We start from the raw sequence: 25,448 nt of genomic DNA, 5'->3' as shown, positions 1-25,448 counted from the left end.
AAGGTTATTATCTAGAGGATCTATACTTAAAAATACGCTAGAACAAAACTACTTTAGTTCTTGATTAAACAGGGGGTGATCAAGTCTCCCCGGGGATCAAGTCTCTCCACCTTCCCCTATTGATTGCACAATCACTTCTCCGCTATGGATGTTTTCGAAATAAAATGTAGAGCTCTGGGAGAAACTTCTAGAATTCATAACTTTTAGCGGATGTCCCAAATTTCCCGGAGAACCGGAGCCGTTAACAATGTGAATGTTAATGTCTCCAAAATCGAGTGTGATTAGCTTTTGGTAGGTAACAGAGGACTTTCACTATTTACTTCAAATAGAATTCACCATTACTTCGTGAATGCTAACAAAAGTGCTCAAGTCTGGGATCAAATTTTAGGATTAACCTATTTTACTTCTTCTTGAGGACCGTATTGTGGTCATTTCGGGCCACAATAGACTTTTACTATTGATTGCATAATCCATTCCCGGAGGGCCGTTTGTGGTCATCTCAGAAGACTTAAACAATTTATTGCGTACACAATTTGCCCGTATGGATGGTTACGAATAAAAGCATTTCCGGGTCGCAGAAGACTTGCACAATTGATTGCACAGGCGACTCGGTTATGAATGAATTACGAAGCTCTGAGATGTATTTTTGGCCAAGATGTATTTTTGGCCACTTTTACGTATGGTCCGGATCTTTCGGATGACCGTTTCGGGAGTTTTTGAGATTACTGAAAACTTTCACTACTGATTGCATCCATTATTCGTCAGAATGGATGATTACGAAATAATGCAAATCTCTGGGATTACCTTTTGGAATTGACCATTTTCACGATGTTCCAAAAAAAAACCACAAAGTTCTAGGATTATCTTTTAGAATTGGCCATTTTACGGATGTTCCGGATCTTCCGAAGGACCGTTTCTGGGACATTTTGGGGTCACAGAAGACTTTAACTGTTGGTTGCACCAACAATTTGCCAGAATGAACGGTTGTCAAAAAATCGCGAAGCTCTGGGATGAACTTTTGGAATTGGCCATTTTACGGATGTTCCGGATCTTCCGGAGAACCATTTCTGGGGCATTTGGATGTCACAGAAGACATTCACTATTGATTGCGCCCACAATTTGCCAGAATGAATGGTTACGAAAAAATCGTGGAGCTCTGGGATTAACTTTTAGAATTGACCACTTTTACGAATGTTCCGGATCTTCCGGAGGACCGTTTCTGGGACATTTGTAGGTCACAGAGGGCTTTAACTATTGATTGCCCCCACAAGTTTCAAGAATGAATGGTTATCAAAAAATCGCGAAGCTCTGGGATGAAATTTTAGAATTGGCCACTTTTACGGATGTCCCGGATCTTCCGGAGGACCGTTTCTGGGACATTTGGAGGTCACAAAATACTTTACCTTTTGATTGCACCCACAATTTGCCAGAATGAATCATTACGAAAAAATCGCGGAGCTCTAGGATAAACTTTTGGAATTGGCCATTTTACGGATGTTCCGGATCTTCCGGAAGACCGTTTCTGGGACATTTGTAGGTCACAGAGGGCTTTAACTATTGATTGCACCCACAATTCGCCAGAATTGAACATTACGAAAAAATCGCGGAGCTCTAGGATAAACTTTTGGAATTGGCCGTTTTACGGATGTTCCGGATCTTCCGGAGGACCGTTTCTGGGACATTTGTAGGTCACAGAAGGCTTTAACTATTGATAGCCCCCACAATTTGCCAGAATGAATGGTTATCAAAAAATCGCAAAGCTCTGGGATGAACTTTTAGAATTGGCCAATTTTACGGAAGTTCCGGATCTTCCAGAGGGCTTTCCGATGACCGCTCGAGGGATAAATTTGCCCAGAAATGGCATATACAATATAGCAAATACAGTTGGGATCATTAGAGCACATATTTGCAAGCGATTTTATGCTTCATAACACGAAACTCGATAATTTGGTGCCAAATTGAGAAGCTCAAACAGTACCTCTTTAGCACAGGTTCCCCGGGGATGAATTACCCCATGGGCTTGTTATTGGAACCTACAGCTTTCGTTTGGTGCCTAAAGATCGAAAATCGGTTGAAATTTGAGTTTTTGCGATCGAGATGAAATCTTGGGTCCAAATGGACCCCAATGCACAATGTGTCACTTTTTTCTAATGCATTAGGAAGGTTAAATCGGAAAATGATAAAACCAATTAGTCAACAGGGTAATTGTGTTTACTTATTCATAGTTTATCATTTGATTAAAACATTAACTGATTTTGAAGAAGGGAGTTTGAATAGCGTTATTCCGGGCAAACGTCTATTTCTAAAGAAGGGAAAACATCCACCGATGTCTTATTCCGGGCAAACGCATATTTTTAAAGAAGGGATAACACCCACCATTGCCTTATTCCGGGAAAATGCCTACTTTTAAAGGAGAAATCACATCCACCATCCAGAAGGAAACACATTATTAATTGCTTTTCACTGAGCAAACTATGATTCCGATGAAGGGTAACAATTATCATTGCTTTATACCCAGCAAATGCATGCTTTCTATGAAAGATTTTTCTGATGCTGTTCAGTATTATCCCAAATTCACTTCATGTCGAATGACCTTAGGCCAAATAGTGTTATGTTAATGGCCTGCTTCATTCAGGGATATGTCATTTTCAGGGAAATGTTATTGTCGAGGATTTGCTATTTTTGAGGAATTGCTTTCGGAGCATTGTACAATGTCAAAGAACCTCGGATGAACTAAATAAGAAGGATTTTAAATTAAGTCGTTTTCTAAACAATACCCAACCCCAACATCCTCCCGCATTTCAAAAACTCCTCCAAGCCTCTCTAAAATAGTTTCCTTTGGGTAAACAATACGCGTTTTAATATTTTGTTTGAATTCACCCATGCGATAAAAAGGTATACTAAACTGTTCGTTTAATAAATATATTCTCTCTCGTTCAGCTATGACAGTCCTACCCAGTCTGATGTAGTCTTTCATAGACAGAGAATATGGGTTCCAAATTTGGTGAACATCGGAAATGGGTTCAGAAGTTATGCTGAATAGATCGCCAACTAAACAATACCTCTCTCACACAACCTCCCCATTTTAAACGGACCTACCAATATCCACTAAAATCGTTTCCTTAGGACAGACAATATTTGATACAAATTTGGTTCAAAACGGTCATGGGGCTCAAGACTTACATTGAGTTGATCGATTGCTAAACAATACCCCTCCTCACATATCATCTCTTATTTCCCAAGAGCATGCTTAACCTCCCTATCGTCGTCTCCTTAAGATAAAGAATGTCTGTTCCAAATTTGGTTGATATCGGCTAAGGGGTTTAGAAGTTACACTGAGTTGATCGATAACTTAGCAATTGCCCTCCCCCTTTTCCAAAAAGCATCCCTAACCCCCCTATCGTCGTCTCCTTAAGATAAAGAATGGGTGTTCCAAATTTGGTTGAGATTGGCCAATGGGTTCAGAAGGTACACTGAGTTGATCGATGACTAAGCAATACCCCTCCCCCTTTTCCGAACAGCATCCAAAACCCCCTATCGTCGTCTCCTTAAGATAAAGAATGTGTGTCCCAAATTTGGTTGAAATCTGTCAAGGGGTTCAGAAGGTACAATGAGTTGATGAATGACTAAGCAATACCTTTACCCCCACACCCTCCCCTTTTTTTCGAACAGCATTCATAACCCCCTATCGTCGTCTCCTTAAGATAAAGAATGAGTATTCCAAATTTGGTTGAGATCGGCCAAGGGGTTCAGAAGGTACACTGAGTTGATGGATGATTAAGCAATACCCCTCCCTCCACACCCTCCCCCTTTTCCGAACAGCATCCATAACCCCCCTATCGTTGTCTCCTTAAGATAAAGAATGTGTGTCCCAAATTTGGTTGAAATCGGTCAAGGGGTTCAGAAGGTACACTGAGTTGATGGATGACTAAGCAATACCCCTCCCCCCACACCCTCCCCTTTTTTCGAACAGCATCCATAACCCCCCTATCGTCGTCTCCTTAAGATAAAGAATGTGTGTCCCAAATTTGGTTAAAATCGGTCAATGCGTTCCGAAGTTATGCTGGAACATACATACAAACATACATACAAACATACAAACATTGAGTTTTATATATATACAAGAAAGAAGAAGATAGATAGATTCTCGCTGGAACCAGGCCGCCATTAGCTCATATATTTTGATTTCAAATTTTCCATCCATTGATGGACCCCCTTGTGAGAGAAAAATAAAGTTTTGATTAATTTTGAGCACCCCTATCTTCTTCTTCTTCTTCTTCTCATTGGCATTACATCCCCACACTGGGACAGAGCCGCCTCGCAGCTTAGTGTTCACTAAGCACTTCCACAGTTATCAACTGCGAGGTTTCTAAGCCAGGTTACCATTTTTGCATTCGTATTTCATGAGGCTAGCACGATGATACTTTCATGCCCAGGGAAGTCGAGACAATTTCCAATCCGAAAATTGTCTAGACCGGCACCGGGAATCGAACCCAGCCACCCTCAGCATGGTCTTGCTTTGCAGCCGTGCGTCTTACCACACGGCTAAGGAGGGCCCCTTGAGCACCCCTATATGATGTCCGATTTGGCTCAAATTTTGCATAGGGGGATATTTTTGGCTACGAAAACGTTTTTCATCATCTGAAGTCTAAAATGTTCTAAGAGAAAAAATCGATTTTTTCCAAAACATTTTTTTTATTACATCAGATCTCGACGTTTCATGCATTTTTAAGGCATCAAAAACATACATGACTCTACTGACGGGTCACTTTCAAGCGGCATGTTGTAGAGGAGAACGGTCCAAAATGCACCCTTTAAGCTTTTTCGATGTTTTCGCCCATAAACAAAAATACCCAACCATTTCAATAGGTGCAACCATAGGTGCAAAATTTACAAACCCAGCTACATTTCACAATGATCTCCTATTCAAAACAATAAGGTTTTCATGACTTTCTAACGCATTTAAAAATGTTTTAAAAATAGGCCTGGGGCAAAACGCCCAAATGGTGGTCTAAAATGACTCAATTGCATGTAAAATGATGGTGAACGCATGGTTGTTTTTTATGTCTTAATGGATTGAACTACAATCTTACGGATGTGATGGAAGAATAGCAAAACGTTAAATTTGAGTGAATATGAAGGGATTTTGCTTATTTTTTCCAATGGAGCTCAATGATGTAGATATCCATCATGAATTGTAATGGTAATATTCGTTCATAAATGTACTACAACAGATTATATGAGAGAGGCAATTTTGCCCCAGGGGTGCATTTTGAACCGTTCTCATGAAGTTCCGAAACGGTCGTGGATCCAATAGATTCGAAAAAAAATCATGATTTTTTCTGACATTTCCGGAAAAAATTCCGGGGGTTGATGGTAGTTGCGTTTGAAATTCTATGTGAGATTCAAAAGGAGTTGACTGGAAATTTCAGGAGAGTTCTTGAAGTAATTTATGAAGAATTCTTGGAAGAATTTCTGGAGGACCTCCAAGGAGAATTTCAGAAGATATTCTTTGAAAACAACTGGTTGACATTTTGAACCAATAGCTGTAAAAAATCTGAATAATCCGCAGGTAAGTTTCAGGATGAATTAACGTTGAAATTTCGTAATAGCTTCTGTGGAATATTCAAACTCCAGATAATTTTTTAAAGGGATTTTGCAGGTTTTACTCCAGGAGCTGGAGAACTTATGAACGGATTCCTGGAGAAACTTCCGAGAAAATTCTCAACCAAACTTCCTGGAGAAATTTTGTAGGAATTCCTGTAATAATATCCACCGAAATCCTGGAGGAACTTCCGGACGAAGTCCTGGACGAACTTCCCGACGAATTCGTGGGGAAACTTCCGGACGACATCCTGGAGGAACTTGCGGACGACATCCTGGAAGAACTTCTGGACGAAAGCCTGGAGGAACTTCCGAATGAAATCAGTGAGGAACTTACGGACGAAATCATATAGAATTTTCCGGATGAAATCCTGGAGAAACCTCCGTACGAAATCCTGGAGGAACTTCTGGATGAAATCCTTGAGGAACTTTCGGACTTAATCCTGGAGGAACTTCCAAACGAATTGCTGTAGGAACTTCTGGACGAAATCGTGGAGGAATTTCCGGACGAAATCCTGCTAGAACTTCTGGACGAAATCCTGGAGGAACTCATAAGACAAGTTTGTACAATCCAATTTAATTCCACCACTTAATTGTACCTTGACAGATACGTATTTCGACCTCAACAGTAAGGTCGTCTTCAGTGTCTCGTACTTGACTCGTCTCGACTCGACACTGAAGACGACCTTACTGTTGAGGTCAAAATACGTATCTGTCAAGGTACAATTAAGTGGTGGAATAAAAATGGGATTGTACAAACTCGTCTTATGACAAGTGAAGAGATTCCACTAAAAAGCTCAAAATTATTTTCTTAACAATCCTGAAGGAACTTCCGGACGAAATACTGGAGGAACTTTTGTACGAAATCATGGAGGAATTTCCGAACGAAATTTTGGAAGAACCTCCGGACGAAAACCTGGAGTCACGTCCTGGAGGAACTTCCGCATGAAACCCTGGATGAACTTCCAGAGAAATCCCGGATAAACTTCAGAAGAAATTTCTGGAGGAACTTCCGGACGAAATTTTGGAGGAACCGCCGGACGAGATCATGGAGAAACTTCTGGACGAAATCCTGGAGCAGCTTCCAGACGACATCCTGAAAGAACTTCCGGACGAAATTCTGGTGGAACTTCCGGGTGAAATCCAGGAAGAACTTCTGGACGATGTCCTGGAGAAACTTCTGGACGAAATCTTGGAGGAAATTCCGGTCGATATCATGGAGGAACTTCCGGACGGCATGCTGGAAGAACTTCCGGAAGACACCCTAGAGGAACTTCTGGACGAAATCCTGGAGAAATTTTCGGAGGAATTCCTGGATGAACTTCCGGATTCTCGAAGAACTTCCGGACAAAATCCTAGAGAAACTTGCGGACGAAATCTTGGAGGCACGACGACGGTATTTCAAAAACCGGAATTTTGAGAATAGAACGTTTCTTCAACGCATCGAAGCAGAGTATGGCGAATTTGTGAACACTACTTTCTTTAACTACATTTTTCGTGTCCAAGAGGAAGTTTAGTCGAACTCATCATCGTTTTGGCGGTTCATTAACAGCAGGAAGAACTCGCAGCAGGTTCCTTCGGAAATGTCATTTGGCGACGTTACTTTCAGCGGCACTTCTGAAGCAGCTGAACTTTTTGCCAGTTTCTTCAAGTCTGTGTATAACGCCGCGTCTCCTCCAAACTCAGTTGGCGCTATAGACTCACTTCAATCATACTACATCAATTTCCCACGCCCGACATTTCCTACTGCAGAAATAGTAAGCGCATTGAGATCTATTATAAACTGCCGCCAAGCTTTATTCATAACTGCTCCGATGTGCTGGGACTTCCAGTTTGTCTTCTGTTCAACTTGTCTCTAACGCAGGGCATCTACCCAGATGCGTGGAAGCTACCCGCAGTTACTCCAATACACAAATCGGGTAGCATTAATAATGTTGAACATTACCGTCCCATACAGGGTTCGGAGATTTCACTCACTCACGCGACAACAAATCTCTCCCCCATCCATTTCATCCGGATAAATTACAGTACGATAAACTCTAGCACAAGCGACGGTACGAAAAATTGTTATCCTTCTTCCCATGTTTCGCGAAAATCAAATGCTGCTTACTTTGCGTTTCCAAACTGATTGAATCTGACGATGCGCCACGATAAGCAAAAGGTTTAGCAGTTTTTCCCATTGCTTTTATTCAATTCATGTGATGGTGTGGTTATAGTGGGCGCTCTAAACATTTTAGAATTGTTTTGGGTTCGAATCCCATTGCGGTTCTATGTTTTTTGTAATATGCTTGTAAAATTTATCTGCAAAGGCGACGAGAAGGACGACGGCGCTCACGAATTTATCACCCGCCATTCTATCCGGATAAAAATGTTGTGTGAAAATACTTCCTCACAGGGGAAACATGAAAAATCACACTCCGCTTAATGGATTAATCGCAGGTTTTTATTCTTATGAGTGAGAATTCCGAAGAATGGTCCCATATCAATGTTATGCTGTCTGGCGAAGACGTTAGAGCTCCTCATCCATGAAAGGCTGTTTTAAGCTGCCGTCCCTATCAGCTCTGAATATCAGCATGGACCCGAAAAAAAAATTCAACAGTGATGAATCTCATGACATACACCAGCATGTTTAACTCAAGCCTAGAAAAACGATGTCAAGTGGACAGTATATACATAGATTTTTCGAAAGCATTCGAAAGAGTACCGCGCACTTTATTGCTCATGAAACTTGACCGCCTTGGATTTCCTGATTGGATTATCGACTGGCTCTGTTCATACTTTACTGGAAGATTCGCCTTTGTCAAAATATGTGCTGAAAAGGCATGACCGCTGCATTTCATAATTTTTGTCAACAATTTGTGCGACCGTCGGTCCACCGCCTGATGTACGCTGATGATCTAAAAAAATTTCGAATATCATCTTCGCTTGTCGACAGCTCTGCTCTACAGCATGATCTCGATATCATAGCCCAATGGTATGTGCGAAATGGCATGGATCTGAATTCTAAAAAGCGCAAAATCATCAGCTCCAACAGATCAAGGATGCAAATCGATCTCAGCTACTCATCAGATGGAATTTCACCGGATCGCGGCTCTTCCATCAATGATTTTGGCGTAACAATGGACAAAAAAAATCAAATCAAAAAATCAAGCGAGCATATATCTGTGACCACCGCCAAAGCTTTTGATGTGCTCCGTTTCATTCGTCGCAACGGCACGGAATTCAACGACGTGTATGCTTTAAAAAGTTTGTACAGCTGTCTTGTTCGCAGCGTACTTGAGCGCCGTTCCATGAAGTGCAGTCAGCCCGTATCGAACGAGTTCAACGTAGTTGATACGTACGAAGATCGTTGTCAGCTAATACACGTGGAACCGCTGCGGGCGAAATCCTGGAGGAACTTCTGCACGAAGTCATGGAGGAACGGTCGAAATCCTGGAGAAACTTCCGGAAGACATCCTAGAGGAACTTTCGGATGAAACCTGGAGGAACTTTCAGACGAGATCCTGGAGAAATTTTTGGAGGATGAATTTCCGAAGACTTTTCGGAGGAATTTTCTGGAGGAACTTCCGGTCGATGTCCTGGAGAAATTTCCGGAGGAATTCCTGGATGAACTTCCCGAGACATTTCGGATGAATTTTCGGACAAAATTCTGTAGGAACTCTCTGACGGAATCCGGGAGGAACTTCCGGAAGAAACTCTCGAATAACTTCCGGACAAAATTCTAAAGAAACTTGCGGACGAAATCTTGGAGGAACCTATGTACGCAATCCTGAAGGAACTTCCGGACGAAATCCTTGAGAAACTTCCGGACGAAATCCAGGAGAAACTTCCGGATGAAATCCTGGAAGAACTTGCGAATGAAATCCTAGAGGTACTTCCGGAAGAATTCCTAGAAATACTTCCGATGAAATATAAGGAGGAATGTCCCGGAAGTCGTGAAAAAAATTCTGAGGAAATCGTTGAGAATTTTTTTGAATCCCAGAGAATTTCTGACGCTTAAAATTAGTCCAAGAAGATCCACGCCGCCACGCCGCTGCTGCCGATAATCAACAGCGTGACGCCACCAAGTCGCAGCCGCTGGCTAAAAATGATCTATCACGCCGCCACCGGTAAAATTTAAATCGGCACCCAATTCTAGTTTAACTAGGAAATAATATTTCCAGATAATTTGTTAGAAAACGTTTTTTCGAAGTTGATTGAAATAGAGCGAGGCAATATAGAACAAAGATGAAAGCTCTGAAAGAAAAAGCTTAATATCTGTCTCAAACGTTATTGTTTCAGCGGAACTACCCCTCAAAAATCAACAAACGACAGTTATAAACTATGAGACACTAAAGACCTTTAAGATGACATTATTAGAAGACATGAAAAAGCACAATAACGAGTTCCAAAGCATACCATTTCTATGAATAAAGCTACAGTTCTGTTCAATAAACTTGTTCAATTCTAATTATTTTGTGGAATTCTTTGGATGAGTATATAAATGAATGTTTGCAGCTTCCTACGCACTAGATGAAGCTAAACGATCTTCTGTTTTTTATCAACATCTAATTACTACGCTCATATCACGCCATTCGAGAAACTACTATACATACAGAACATGCGTCAGCAGTCCAAAGCCTCCGGAAGTCTGTCAATGTATGCAGTAATAACTCAGCTGTGTTCAATACTTAGACAGAATTAGATCGGAAATTTACAAGCCGCAATCGTTGTCATCAGGTGTGCAAAACCCTTTCAATTGATGCAATTAACAATAAATAATCCTCAAATGAGACAACAAGTCATAACAATTAGCGGAACGAGCTCGTCAATGGGATTACAAAACCTTTGAATGAAGATAAATCGCGGATTGTGTGCGATAGCATCCCATTAGAACCCTATAAATCATAGCAAAAACGATAACTCTTCGAACTTAGCGTGTGTACAGTGTGACGATGTGATGGTGGCTACACTAAATTAATTACACATTTCATTCACGATCCTGCACGTCAAGCTACTTCACCAGTGAGTGCAGTGTTGGGGCGGCAACGAACTCAGGGGTTAACACCACCATTAACCTCCGCAGGAACTGGGGTGCACCCGCACACTTACTGGCGTTGCAGTTTCCATATTTATCGCGACAGAGCGTGGCGTGACTGGAAATTGACCTCTCCACAAAAAAAAACTTTACGTTATTTACCTAGAATTACTTTAAGTGCTTACTGTATTGCTATAAACTGTATTTGATGGGCAGTTTAGAGCTCAGAAGATAAACCGTCTAGAATTACGTATTAATTTGACGAAGAACTATCACGCTTAACTTCAGGTAAGGCGATCTCTTCCAAGCAATGACTGCCACTTGACAAAGGGCGCTTTGTTCTGGCAGCCACACTGGGGTCTTATTCTGACTCCTAGAACTTGCAACCATCGCATCGTGTGGTATTTCAGAATGCAATTATCCATGTAGTGTTGCAATTTTTATGATTGCTTATTATTTGCGATGAACGGAGTTTCTGTTAGTCATAGTGGGTACGTGGGGGAAGCTATGCAAACAAGGGAATACCGTTTACCATTCAATTGTACAGCCATTATGTGCTTTTGTACTAGATGTACTATAGCAGGTGTCTTCAACGTTCATGTATCAGATTATGATGCTGAATATCAGATGAAAAACTCTTCCGGATGTCTTATTTTATCCTCGAAACTCATCCTAAAGAAAATCATGAAAATCGTGTAAGAATTTCTAAGACCTTCGATATTGCTAAAAATAACTATAACGCACCTAACATTATCAGCAATAATTGTGGAACCACTGCCTTATATTCAACAAAGAAAAACTCATCAGCATCGATTCCAGTCGATAACCCGCACCATCAATCAAGGTCTACGCGGTAGAAAGCTACTGTCGGTCACACTACTCATAAGCGTCTGGTCCGATCAGTTCGTCGTATCGAGGGCTCCAACCATTAGCGGTTGACCACAGGTTCAAGTACACAACACCATTTGGCAATCTTATCGTTCCTCCAATGCACCCCGCAAAATAACCAAATCATTATTCTTAATGGAAATGCGCTCTGCGGTGTGGATGCAGAATTATCGCACTGGGTCGTTAGAATACAATGCTAACTGATTCCACTACCGCAGGCCAATTCGATCGGCCGAGTCGTCGTGTGGCATTGCTGCTCTGACTCACGAGAGCGCGATTTTCCCATCCTAAATTTTCTAGATAGAACGTGCGGGCTATTAGCCCACGGGTGATTAATGACTCACTGAGAAACATACCATTAGGGACGGAGAATTATCTTCTCGTTTGTCAACAGTTCTACTATACAGCGGAAAGCAGGCTCGAGCGTCTTAAAGATTGGGGACTTTCATCTCGAGCGTAAATTACTACAACAATAGCCTCTCACGCTGGAAAATTAGCATGGATAATCGAGGCTAAAACCGGGTCGGCAGAATTACCCCTTGTTAAAGAAAAACACTTGGTGATATGTTGATATTCCTAAGTTCAATTAAAAGAGCTATCTGTAGCCTTGATTTATCATTTTATTTATTACTAGATCTCATTTAAACAAGTTACAAAAAAGGAGTTTTCTATATGTTTGAGTGGCTTCCTGAAAAAAAAAATATAAACTTGACTCTATGTACATATACTTGTGCCTATCAGTACAGCTCTATAAGAAACAAAGAGCATGTACTTTGAGAAAAACCCTTATTCTTGCATCGATAAAAATGCATTCATTTCAAGTACTAACAAGTTTTACAAAATAAAAAATCCTGTTCTGCGGATATAACTAGGAAATAAAACTAATTGCACTTTGAATGTCAGAAACCAAGCCTTTGTTCTCCAGCATGGTTATCTCATGACTTCATTAGCAGCTCTTCGTGATGGTGGCCACAAGCGAGACGAGTAAAGGTGACAGTTGGATAGGAATATCATGTTTAAGACGCCAATGATATTATATTCTTTTTGCGTTGTAAGAAGGCTCGACCAATGGCTGAAGGTACGTAAGTACATTCACCGTTAACCAAAGCAACAAAAAACGTGTTTATTCCGGATCGAAAGTTGATATGCCGCTCAATGTTAAGTAAATGTTAAACAAGATGTGATAATTAAACATATGAAAGATATATAGAATCGTAGATTGAAGTTAATGTTATGATACAAGAATCACAAAGATTGTTCACTGTAATATAATTCTACATTCAAAGCATAAAAGGAAATATTCAGCCAGCATTCTTCTACTTCGAATAAGTCCTATGATATTTTTCATATGAAAGCAACTGATTTTGACCTGGAATTATGGAACAGCGTTTGAGGATTTCAAGATGAGAAACAATTGGGTTCTAATAAAAAAATAAAAAGCTTACAACCAAGGAATCGACAAAGTTGGACAGATAATTTCTACAGACATCATAATGCCGTAGTAGATAGAATTCCGATGGGTGTAACAAGATATGTGCGTGAAAATCGGATAAGACAATTCGAGCTATGAACATATCGGAGAACTGTTTGCAATTAATCGGTGGATCGCTTTTCTCTAGTCTTGTAGAGTAATGGTTTTCAAAATAGATATAAAATAAAAATAATGTTACTTGGGTTCTTCTCTTTGAATTGTTTACAAGGTCACGAAGGTCTCCCGTAACAAAATTATTGAAAATCAAATCGATGACATCTGCGTCAGCCAAAAATATAATAATTTATATTCAGAATAATTATTCTTTTTCTTCAATGGCTCTACATTCCAACTTTCAATCAAGTATATATTCTATTAGGATTTCTACAGCTATTGATCTCTTTTTTGTGCCTGCAATTGCATATGTACGGTAGAGAGAAATTTTACTTCCAAATCTAGTGACAATAAAGTAGACGTATTGCACGAAACTTTGGAATGCTGGAATATTCAAAGCGCCTCCAATTAATATTATTCGAGCTTATGATCAAAGGCTAAATTTGCGATGTTTTGTTTATGAATATAAACATTTATTATGACATTGCATTATGACATTTTTAAAATTCAAATGTTTAATTCAATCTAAAGAAAAACAAGAACGAGGCCTATGTCCAAGCGGCTCAACGACCCTTAGCCACTGCGAGTTGTAGAACTCGCCTAGAATATGGTGGGGTGACGTAGGGCTCTGGTAAACTTCAATGAAAAGCGCACGTATCCCCGGGCAGAAGCCATGTACAGAATAACAAAACATGATATGGACTTGATTGATATAAGAGATAAAAGAACAGGCAACAACATCAAAAATTTGCACCGAAATATCTTTTAAATATCAAGATATGCTATGGATAAGAACAAACTAATGGCACATGATATGGATCACTTCTTACAAATAGCATAACTTGATCTCCTCATGATATTTTAATGCAAAATATTGATATTGTCGTTTGATCTTTTATCTCTTATATCAATCATGTCCATATTTCATTTTGTTATCTTATCAATATTTGATATTATTGAGCTATTTTCGTCTACTCGGGTCATTAGGCAGGACTTACCAGAGCGATCGTTTGCCGCTTGAGACCCACGGACCCAAATCTTGGTGTTTGGGTTGGAGTCTTAATAAATCCGACTTGACGTCCTTTCGGTGAAATATGAAGTCTTCCCACGTTCAATAAGCCGCTGATAAAACCAATCATTGCCAACAAAATGAGAGTTTATGGACATGAAACTGCATGACATTCTTCTAAATCTGATTTCTTTGATTAACTGGCTTAAGCATTGAACCGTATATTACGGACCAATTCTAGGTTAGTTTATATTGAGAACGACCAGGGTAGTTAACAAATAATCCCTCCGCTTTGGCCTTTCTGGCCCTGGCCCTTCAACCATACCCACAAATATCCATCACAAGTTAAAGCTCTAAAACCATTCCCCCGACAATTAAACGCCCAGCAATAGGCGATAGACATATTGCCACCCCTATGAAGTAGGCCCAAACCAAGGGTCGAAACGTCGGAGGCAGTAGAATCGCTTTTTTTAAATTCTATGATCAGAAAGGCCAAAACAGAGGGATTATTCTAGGGTAGTTGACAAAAACAGGGTGCTAGTGATTAGTCCTACCATGTTTATCTACACCTGAAAACACGCTGTTTAACTTATTGGGCTTCATAACTCAGGGCTTCATGACAGTTGATTTGATATCATGTTCAATTCAACGCACGACAAGCATCACGACCCCACAGAACCGAATTCCCCACCGCATGCGCTGAAATGCTATCATCGCATTTTCAATTCAACGCAGAGATGATAGCGTCCATCGTTTCTATTTCTCCACCTTTCAGAGAAACTACATCCGCTTCATGGCTATTCTGAACAAGTTAGGGTTCGTCATGATCGCTGCTTTCAGAGCGAGGTTTGACATTTCGTCAGGCCACGGAGCTTTGTTCATATATTTAGGGATGTTGCGACCGTAAGCAACTCTTCGTTCGTCATCAATGTTACTTCGGCTGCACTCGCGCTTTGCGCTGGCAGTCAGGGACTTGTGACATGGGATGAAAAGAGTACCTCGTTAGTGCACTTCAACCATACCGGCGATTGCTCGGGAAGTGCCAACCCTCATCTAGTCTTATTCATTATTATCCTGTATGCATCGCACCAAAGATGGTACTCTGGCATAGGATGTCTAAACACACTCTTTTACGTACTATTATTAGCCATGGCTGCAGCTTCACTGCTTTGAACTTTAAGCGGCGTGCATAACTCTCTAGCTCAATGCAAGCTCTTTGGGTCCTTCGCCTCCTCCTAAGGCAGAATGATCGAAAGCCTGAAACAATAAGTGAAGAACTAATGGCATTTCAAAATTCACGGAAATTAAGGTAAAAAAGAGGCCTGCAATTGCTGCATTCCGCTAGTACGCCTGAGATCTACCGTTTCTCGGTAAGGTCGTCCTATGCATACTGGCATTGTATGCGCGTGGCAGAACAGCTATCAGCGCATCCCCGGTAAGACTTTAGGTGTTAGCCTCTAGTCCCAGAGCTGCGGTGAAAATTTCGCTGTTGAAGCTAGACAGAGATTCCTCGACCTCGTTTGATTCACACCACAGCTGACCACGTGGCAGATTACCAAATGATCGCTATGGGTGTAGCCCTCATCGACCCTTCAGTGCAGTCCCTCGCCAAGCCAGGACTACAAAATGTCACGTCAATGAATGACTTCACGCAGAAGAATCTTGTACGATTGAAACAACTAATAGTTGTTTGAATCTTCAAAATTGTTGTTTCAACGCTGTTTCACTACCTAGTTCAATGGAACATTATTGTTGTTTCAATCCTGCATCGCATGATTGAAACAAAAATAATATCGTTCCTTTGACAACCATTCCGTAATATGGAAAAACTCTATGAATTGATCAACATAAATCATCATATCTACAAGAAGTAAGCATGGAGCAGTGGTAGGGTGGATGACTCTCACGCTGCATGCAAATAGTTCGATTCTATTTCTGTCACATTTTTCTCTTTTGTTGATGTCATCGTAGTGTCGATAAAGTAGTCTCGCAGCATTTTCGAAAGTAAAAACAACCATTTCTGATGTATTATTTGACAGTGACAGCTGAAAAGCATGGTTGAAACAAATATATACGAGAGTTGAATCAATTATCGCGTGGTCATTGTTGGAAGAAGTTATTCAATTTTTTCGTTGCTAGTGTGTTGACAACAAGAGTATGACATCGCCACAAAGTGAAGAAACGGCCCAGACCTAAATGCGAACTGCGTCTTGTTCTAAGGACCTGCTTTCCTACAGCTACCGGAAGTGGGATGGCCAGCACAAATATTGTTAGAATCACCTACCGAGGAAGCCCACGATGCCGATCAAACTTTTCAGAGTTTGGTTGAACGATTTCCAGAACCAGAACTCCAGAACTCTCCGCGCTGTCGCATAGGTCTACCGTTGTGTGGAAAACATCAAGAGGAAACTAGCGATACGTAGGCCCATTAACGTCAGAAGAGCTTCGAATGACACAGAACCTTCTTATCCGCGAGACACAGTGGCATCATTGCTTCCCGGATGAGATGCTGATCCTAAAAACAACCAAGTCCACGAATGAGCAGACATGTGTAGTAAGTGCGGTTACTGCTTTGTAGCCAGACCATGCTGAGGGTGGCTGGGTTCGATTCCCGGTGCCGGTCTAGGCAATTTTCGGATTGGAAATTGTCTCGACTTCCCTGGGCATAAAAGTATCATCGTGATAGCCTCATGATATACGAATGCAAAAATGGTAACCTGGCTTAGAAACCTCGCAGTTAATAACTGTGGAAGTGCTTGATGAACACTAAGCTGCGAGGAGGCTCTGTCCCAGTGTGGGGATGTAATGCCAATAAGAAGAAGAAGAAGAAGAAGTGTAGGTAAAAGCAGCCCACTGTTTCAACTGTGTTCAATCCTAGACGAGCAAGGTATTCTTAGAATGGATAGTAGAAAAGAGGCAGCTCCAAATGTCATTAAGGAAACAAAGTTCTCGGTAATCCTTCCGAGAAATCACAGGCTCACTACCTTGCTCTTGGAGCACTATCATCGCAAGTACCTGCATGGTAGTTTAGAAACCGTAGTGAACGAAGTTCGCAAGCTATACTACGTTTCGAGGCTTAGAAGAGAAGTTAGTAGGGTAGCCAAGGCGTGTCAGTTGTGTCGGATTCACAAGAACGTGCCACAGATTCCCCGCATGGCGCCGCTGCCGTTAGCCAGACTGGCGTCGTTCTATAAACTCCGTTACTAGTGGAATTCAAACAACGAACCATAAGGCAGAGTTGCAGAAAAATTTTCGCACTAGAAGTCCAGCATACAACACATTTTGAAATTCAGTTTCTGGAATGAGTTATTGACAAACTACTAAATGATCGAACGCGAATTACTAAATGATCGATAACATCCTTGACAACAACAATCGCAAGCTGGATGACGAGGCGTTGGTTACATTTATGGTGGAAGCTGAAGCCATCGTAAATACACGTCCACCAACATATCTGCCAATAACGTCGGAATAATGCGAAGCGCTTACACCGAACCACTTCTTGTTGGGAAACTATTGTGGCGTTCGGCCATCATGGAATCAAGTGCAACATCTACTGTGTTTTGAAGAAGGTGGATCAAGGAGTATCTCCCCAAGCTGACAAAGAGACCTAAGTGGTGTGGGTGAGGCAACATCTAGAGGTTGAGGTAAGTAAGGAACGGTTCGGCACTTCATCTCAAAGCTTCTTTTATCATCCCATCAAAAACAAAACAATGAAAAGGAATTTGATTTGTTTCTTATTTTTGTGATTTTTTTCACCAGTGAGCACGCGGGTTAGCCAAAAGAAGCGACAAGATTGATGTTGTATTTCTTTGTTCAGTGAGATGGAAATCGGAACAGTTCCCCTATTAGAGAAAAGGAGTAAGACTAGACCAGATCTCGACATTTCTAAGACATTTGGTATAAAAAATGGGAAATTCTTAGAAAAAAAAACAGTCGCACTATGACCGTTTTGGTCAAACCCTTAACGAAGTCCGAATTTTGCATATGGACTTTTTTCGAGGAGATTATACTATCTGTTTTTGAAATTCGAAAAGTTCATTTTCATTGCTTTTGCTGATTTCCATGCAGTTGTATATGTGAGCATTAGTTTTGCTCGGTAGTCTATTCTTTGGTGAGAATTTCCACTAATTTGAACTAAGCGGCTTGTGCCACAAGACCCGTCCAATCATGTCCGGACTAAACGCAGCGTTGACATCGTGTCTGTGCATAATCTTCTAATTGGCAAGATCCAAATTTGCATCACTCGGATTCTGTGGTGGCAGGAAAGGCTCGGGCAGTCTTTCACACACGCTTACTAGACTATCCTTACTATCCTCATGTGAAGGAACCGTTCGTAGAAGAAATTTGAGCTGAACATGTTCCGGAAGGCAGTGTTAAAAAGCAATGGATGACCATAAAAATGTCTTTTTCTAAATCATTGAGAATAACCTGGGTATGCTGTGCACTCAAAGAAAAGAGTGAATTACTTATGCAATCTGACGGAATATTGAGAAGTGTAGAGAAGCAAAAGACTAGATAGGATAAGAATTAGAGAAGCTACATACGAGTCCCCTTATCAGTTTTTGACTCTGGATTAAAAAGTTCCTGTGTGGATCCTCCTTAGCCGTGCGGTAAGACGCGCAGCTACAAAGCAAGACCATGCTGAGGGTGGCTGGGTTCGATTCCCGGTGCCGGTCTAGGCAATTTTTGGTTTGAAAATTGTCTCGACTTCCCTGGGCATAAAAGTATCATCGTGTTAGCCTCATGATATACAAATGCAGAAATGGTAAATTGGCTTAGAAACCTCGCAGTTAATAACTGTGGAAGTGCTTAATGAACACTAAGCTGCGAGGCGGCTATGTCCCAGTGGGATGTAATGCAAACAAGAAGAAGTGTGGATCATATTGTCAAGCTCCACATCATTCTGGAGCAGATCAACGAACTCCAAGAGATCCTTTATTTGGGTTTCATTGAGTACGGAAAAGCTTTCGACCGTCTTAATCACGAGAATATGTTTGACGCAAGGGGGTTCCTGAGAAAATCATCGGTCTCATCGAGGCACAGTGCGAGGCCTTCTCGTGTGGAGTGCTGCACGACGGGGTCTTGTTCGACCCCATCCGGGTCGTAGCCGGTGTGAGCCAAGGATGTATCCTATCACTGTCCCTCATCGTAATCGACGAGATCCTGGTAGGTGCGATTGACCGTGAACCAAACCGCGGGCTGCTATGGCAGCCTATAGCCATGGAGTACCTAAACGACTTCGAATTCGTTGTCACCAGAGACCGATAGCAAGTGGGTCTGGGTCGGTCACACCTACGTAGGGGCGGAAATGAAATCTGTAGAGTAGAGTGGGGCAACAGTACGCACTTAGTTTTCAATCGATCATGTAGCCCTCATGAAGCAAGCTTCTGCATATCATATCAATGTCGACGATTCGTATACTCTTCCTATATGTTACCCAGTGGCAAACATATTGGAATTATTGTAATTCGCTTTAGTAGATCCCTTATTGCAAGACATGTTCAAAACGCACTCTTACCCCACCGGTGGGGTAAGAGTACGCATTTTTCCAATCATGTATTTTAAGTATATATTAACAGAAATAAGAGTAAATAACATTTAATTGATGTGTATTGAAAGTATATTATAGAATGTTTTGAAGATTACGTAACTCTGAAAGGGGGAGGGGTCTCAGAAATATGAACTTTCATACGAAAAAACTTTGTTTTTATTATATACAAAAAACTTGTTTCTTTTGATTAAATGATTATCATTTAGATGAAATTGTGTTTCCGGACTATGTTGAGGTGTAAAACAATACCAAATACAATTTTATTATTTCGTTTCAGTGCTTTGTTCGCTAAGTCCTTTCTAACACCAAATTACTTATCTTTAAAGGAAGAATTTGTGATAATTTTCGATTTCTGTCCCTTTTTTCTTTGTTGTGGACCTTTACGCTGTGGAGCTAGTCTTATTTCGGCCGGAGATACGGGTTTGTCAACAGAACTTGAAGGTTCACATGCGTACTCTTGCCCCACCCGTTACTGCGTACTTTTACCCCACAGCTCCAAAATTTATCCAGTTAATGGTTTTGACTTTTTCGAAAATCAACCGAATTAATGTTCTGCACCACAAAGTACTCTATACAATAGGTTATCGAAATGGTATAATGTTCACCTGATTGAACGTATAGATGGCATTGGAATACTAGTTGCGAAAACACAATTATGTTTAGCAAAATGACCACAAAATTAACTATCTTCATATCTCTCTTGTTGTTTATTCAAATCTTTCACAATCACACATGACAACAATTGGTCAGAATACCTATCAAACTGATGCAGTGCTGCTAGTTAATCTTTTTTTATAACTTCAAAAAATCGAAAACGTACTCTTACCCCACGCGCACTCTTGCCCCACTCTACTCTATACAAGCATTAGACTGGACCGCAGCCGGATATAGCAGCAGAGGCAGACCCAGAGACTCGTGGATAAATAAATTAAAGAAGTCTATACGTAAATCTAACTTGGCAACAGGTTAAGGCGATAGCTAGACATCGTCCAGGGTGAAGATCTTTCAAGTCGGCCCTTTGCACCATTTGTCACTTTAACACTTCAAAGTTTTTTGAAAAGTTATTCTAAGCTGGAGAAAATTGACTCTCCGGCACCGGCGGCACGATTTGACACATCATCCTGTAGCACAGTGATCCCCAAAGTGCGGTCCTCGAATACTTTTCCTGCGGCCCGCGAAGGATTTCAGAATATACACTACATGTGGCCTGTTGATAAGTATTAGATGACACAAAACGCTTTTCATCATGCTTAGTTTTTTTTATACTCAGGGAATCTGTCTAGTTCACATCATTACGAAGTTTAAGCATCATCATGATTAATTCAGTTAATCACTTCATAGATGTTACGTAGGTCAACAGCAAACAGCTTAGATGGTATTGCCCGGGCTAATAAAATAGCAACTTCGTCAATGTTTTAGCAGATTCAACCGAACTCAATGTTGAACTTCTGGTCAATTTAATGTTGTCATATACTGCTCTGAAATGAGGAAACTTTCAATACAAGTTAAGGTTTAACAGAATTTAAATTTACATTATTTTTAACTCCAGAGCTGAAATTAAATGAAAAACAAATATACTGCGGCCCGCATCAACAGTTCAAAATTGCTATGCGGCCCTAGATAGTAAGCATGCTGGGGACCACTGCTGTAGCAGATCAACATGTTCTACGTGCCACTTTGTTTGGTATTTATTGAAAAAGCTTTCGAACGTCGCAAACATAAAACTCTGTTGGACGCCCTAAGACGTGGGAGAGCTCCGGCTTTTACGTGCAGAGTCCTGCATGAGCTTCGTCTAATCCCTTAATCGCTGAGGTGAGACAAGGATGTATTTTATCAACGCTACGGCTACGGAATATGCAGAGTAAGTTCAACGACCTGAACTAACACTTCTCTGTGGTGGATCTAACCGCCAACGTCAGTAAGACCATCTTGTTTAAGGAAGAACGATACTTTCGAACAAATGCAATTCGTTCGAACCGTTTCTCCATTTGATTTTCCTGGCGTAAACGAGAATGCGCTTCTATTTTCGATCGAAAGCGCGTTCGTACGTAAACCAGAATATGGGTGCATATCATTGGATGTCAATACGTAAGTACAACCCCTCCAACTTTACAATAGCCGGGCTTAGTGAGGAAGGTCGAAACCTTTTAATATCTTGGCAGCCGTATTGATTTCGTCGGACAGTGGGACTAAAATCGACATATGAACATGGATCAAGAAGGCTAGAGCTGTTTTCACTGGCTAGGCTTTACACTCTAATGGCACTTTTTTTTAATATTTATAACTGTCATGAAAATACATACATGAAAAAATAAAGGAATTGTCATTATCACAAACCTCACAAGAATAGTGGATGACTCAGATATCCCGAAATAATTGAGAAAAGGCTCTTTAGAAATATCTACTTCCTTACAGTATCACTCAATGAGGAAACTTATTCGGTGTTTCTTTTTTTGTAAACCATTCAATATAAAAAATAGAGAAAAGAAATTGTTCCATTTCCCACACCCCAATAATTTCATATCATGCTTCGTTACAATTAAATGGGGGCGAAACGGTGGGAGCCAAACATTACGCGTAAGTCGTAGCTCGAATTTAACTTTTCAAATTATCGTATTGGTGGCAAAAATTCTTCAATTGATTACATTTTGCGACATTTTAATGGTATTTTGGACTTGGGTGCTTTGTACCATTCGAATTATTCATCACGCACTTAGGTTGAGGGGCCTTTCACAACTCAGCGATTATGTGATAATAAAATGCACACCAGTCCTAATTGATTGGGGCTTCTGGATGCAGACTGTGTCATCTAACTATATTAAACGTAAATTCCAATAGGTTTCCAGAAGAACCTGTGAAGTGGGTTTTTGTTTGATAAAAGCGGAAATGCATCGGTCGTTAGTCTTACGTATTCATAAATCGTTTCAAAAGTGTAGAAAGAAGGTAATTGGGTAGGCTCGATGACGGATGCAGAGGTGGGGCACCACACGGTGCATGGACGCTGTTCTTTTCGAAGTCGGCGTGCTCGTGCTTTGTGCTGCCCCATCATTTTGCATAGACAAGCGCAAGCGTCGATAGTGCGTAAACCAGTTGACCAGTTCAAATCGATACCTTTTTATCCAACAGATAGTATAATCTTTTCGTAATATCTTTTAATAGTAAGTATCATCCTCAAACGTTGACCCCCAACTTGTGTTTGTTCAATGTGTTACCTAGTGTGAAAAGATGAAATTATGCATATCGATAAGGTCAGACTGGGTCGTCATGCATTGATGCATTCTTAGTACGTGTAAAAGATCACCGGTTGAGTGTTCATGATACTTATCAAACATCTTTATATACAGTTTATAATAAAATAATAACATGTGCATTGTGCATGCCTAATTGTTCTCTTTTTTCCACGAAAATTTTAGTCACTTTCTATTGAAAGTGAGATAGTTAAACTTTGTTAGTGAGGAAGAGTGAGTAAAATTTCTAAGAAAAAAAGAGACGGCGTTGCCATTTTACTCAGTTGATGAATGAAAAAAGTGTGTGCAATACATCAGCTCAAAAGCTACACTTATCCGCCAGGGTGACGGTGCCAAATCTAATATGTGAAGGCAGTATGTTTTCACCCCTTGTCGATGATAATCGCTATAGGCAGTCAAAAGGCATTCCCGGTAGACCACTGCTCTTTGATACACCATTTCAGAATACCATTTTAACCGTTAAGTTTAAAGTATCAGCACATGGTCTAACCTAATATTATGTGATCAATAATTACCTGATATGTATGTTCTAATGATTCTTTTTGTTATCATACGTTTTCGAAGTGAGTAGCATTGTTGAAAAAATATCATAATTTGAAAACAAAACTATTTGAGGGGGTCAAACGCAAAAAGAGTGCAGGTGACAAAAACTTAGTTTTGAGATAAATTGGTGTAAAGTTTTTCAATAATTTTTCGTTCCATACAAATCGTGTGGAAGATCAAAGAATTACTAATTTTCTGTGAATTTTACATTTTTTTAACAACATACAATCTGTATCAATATATTGCCTCGAAGCTCTAAAATCAAAGTATTGTTTACTTTGTCAACTTTTACTATTGTCAACTCAAATTTGACAAAAATGTCACTTACTCCGTTCTGCTTCTAACACCCTCATTTGGACTCAAATCATTAGTGTTAGTATATGATAAGAATTTGAAACTAAGAAAATTCCCAGGAACCGGATAAAGCGTACTGCTGTACATTAATTCTGTGATCAAGATGAAAACAAAGTTAACCGAGCGGCAAAAAAAAACATGCAAGCTATCACGTGGTGAAAATTGATGCTTAGAGAGCGCAATTTAATTATAACAAACTCGACCCACACGCAAATCGTGGAACAAGGGCTCAAGCTATACTTATCACCAATTGTGCGTATTGAAATACTTCAATCCACGATGAATGACGGGTTTGATATTAACCTTGGCCTAATTGCTTAGTTTATCAGCAAGAAAAGGCATTCGTTCAAATCTAGAAGGGAAGACGTTAATCAGCCACAGAATTCAAATCGTATCATTGCATCAGGTTATGCAACAATGTTCACCATTAGATTTTTTAGTGTAACGTTAGATCATTTCAAAATAATTGATCTAAAATAAATAATTATTTTACCATGATACAAATTAACAAACAAATGACATTAATTTTGATGACATAATTAACAAATAAAATAGATTTTTCACGCTCTAGGAAAGCTTATCAGACCGCAAAGATTTTACGATACTAAAAAAAACCTGTAAAGCCTTCCTGTAAAAGTACTTAACTACATGTTTATCAATCCAGCACGTCTATTGTCCAGAGATGGACGTCGGTGTTATTATTTGTTTATTTGATTCAAGTGGCCTTTGATTTAATATTCAAAACAAATCGTCATTTAGTGGCAGCCATTGGCTTATCAGTAATAAAACCGGCCCACATATTGTCTGGCTCAATGTACTGTTCAATGATAGAATATTTTGCGCTTTACTTTTCATTATGTATGCAAGAGTTGTCTCGTCGAAGAAAATTTTGAACGGTGTTCACCAGAAATGCCGTTAAATTATTTTTTCCTTGCGAGGTGGGATAATTGACGACAAAGCGAGTCAACACCACCCCCTAATACATTATTGGCCGAAGGACCGATGCTTCTTTGTTCGAAGGTCTTTACTCCCTTCTTGGTGTAAAAAACTTGTTTCTCCTGTTTGGTTTAGCTCCCAACACCTTCAGAACGACTAGGGTACTTACTGTAAAAGTAATGAATCACGTTCTCAAACGAGTTGACCACTCCGCTATCAGATAGTTATATTTTTTATCTTTCCTCTGCTCGATCGTCCCACAGGGTCCAGCAACACGCTTTGGTTTTGCACCCGCGTACGCACTCCGTAATAATAAAAAAATAAACAGAAACCTCTTTATCAACGTTCTGCTCCGACGTTCGAACGAAAACTGCGAATCCACCAGCAGCCAACATTGCTCCCCCGGAACGCTTACTAGACTTAATTCTTGTTTACCTTTTTTTTGCAATTGAGTCATACACATTGAGCATCAGTCATCCATCCGTTGTTGTTGGCGGTCTTCCAGAGTCTCACATTCAGCACACTTCTGAATGAGAGGGAGAGAGAACCCGCGCGCAATTCGCCACATAGAGGTTCGAATATGTTATCAACTTTACCCTACGCGACGGTTGAAGGCGACCTACAACTACTCCTATGCACCTAGTTCACAGAGATGTCTAGAACCTAGCGAGAGGCGTGCTGTCAACGACATCCAACCAGAAACAGAATCG

At 40.5% G+C, this 25,448-nt stretch overlaps 1 protein-coding gene across 1 annotated transcript in view; it reads right to left on the bottom strand.

Moving 5' to 3' along the window:
* The window catches only part of LOC134213285 (clavesin-1), a 74,840-nt gene extending 49,720 nt beyond the window's left edge, over positions 1-25,120 (bottom strand). Inside the window, exon 1 of the mRNA XM_062692190.1 lies at positions 24,908-25,120. The gene's annotated coding sequence lies outside the window, so the exon portion shown is untranslated. The remainder of the gene's footprint in view (positions 1-24,907) is intronic.
* Between the last annotated feature and the right edge of the window lie 328 nt (positions 25,121-25,448).

Source organism: Armigeres subalbatus, chromosome 2 (genome assembly GCF_024139115.2).
Source record: "Armigeres subalbatus isolate Guangzhou_Male chromosome 2, GZ_Asu_2, whole genome shotgun sequence".
NCBI classification, from domain to species: Eukaryota; Metazoa; Arthropoda; class Insecta; order Diptera; family Culicidae; genus Armigeres; species Armigeres subalbatus.
The sequence above is the reverse complement of the archived record's forward strand: the minus strand, read 5'-3'. Positions and strand labels throughout refer to the sequence as shown.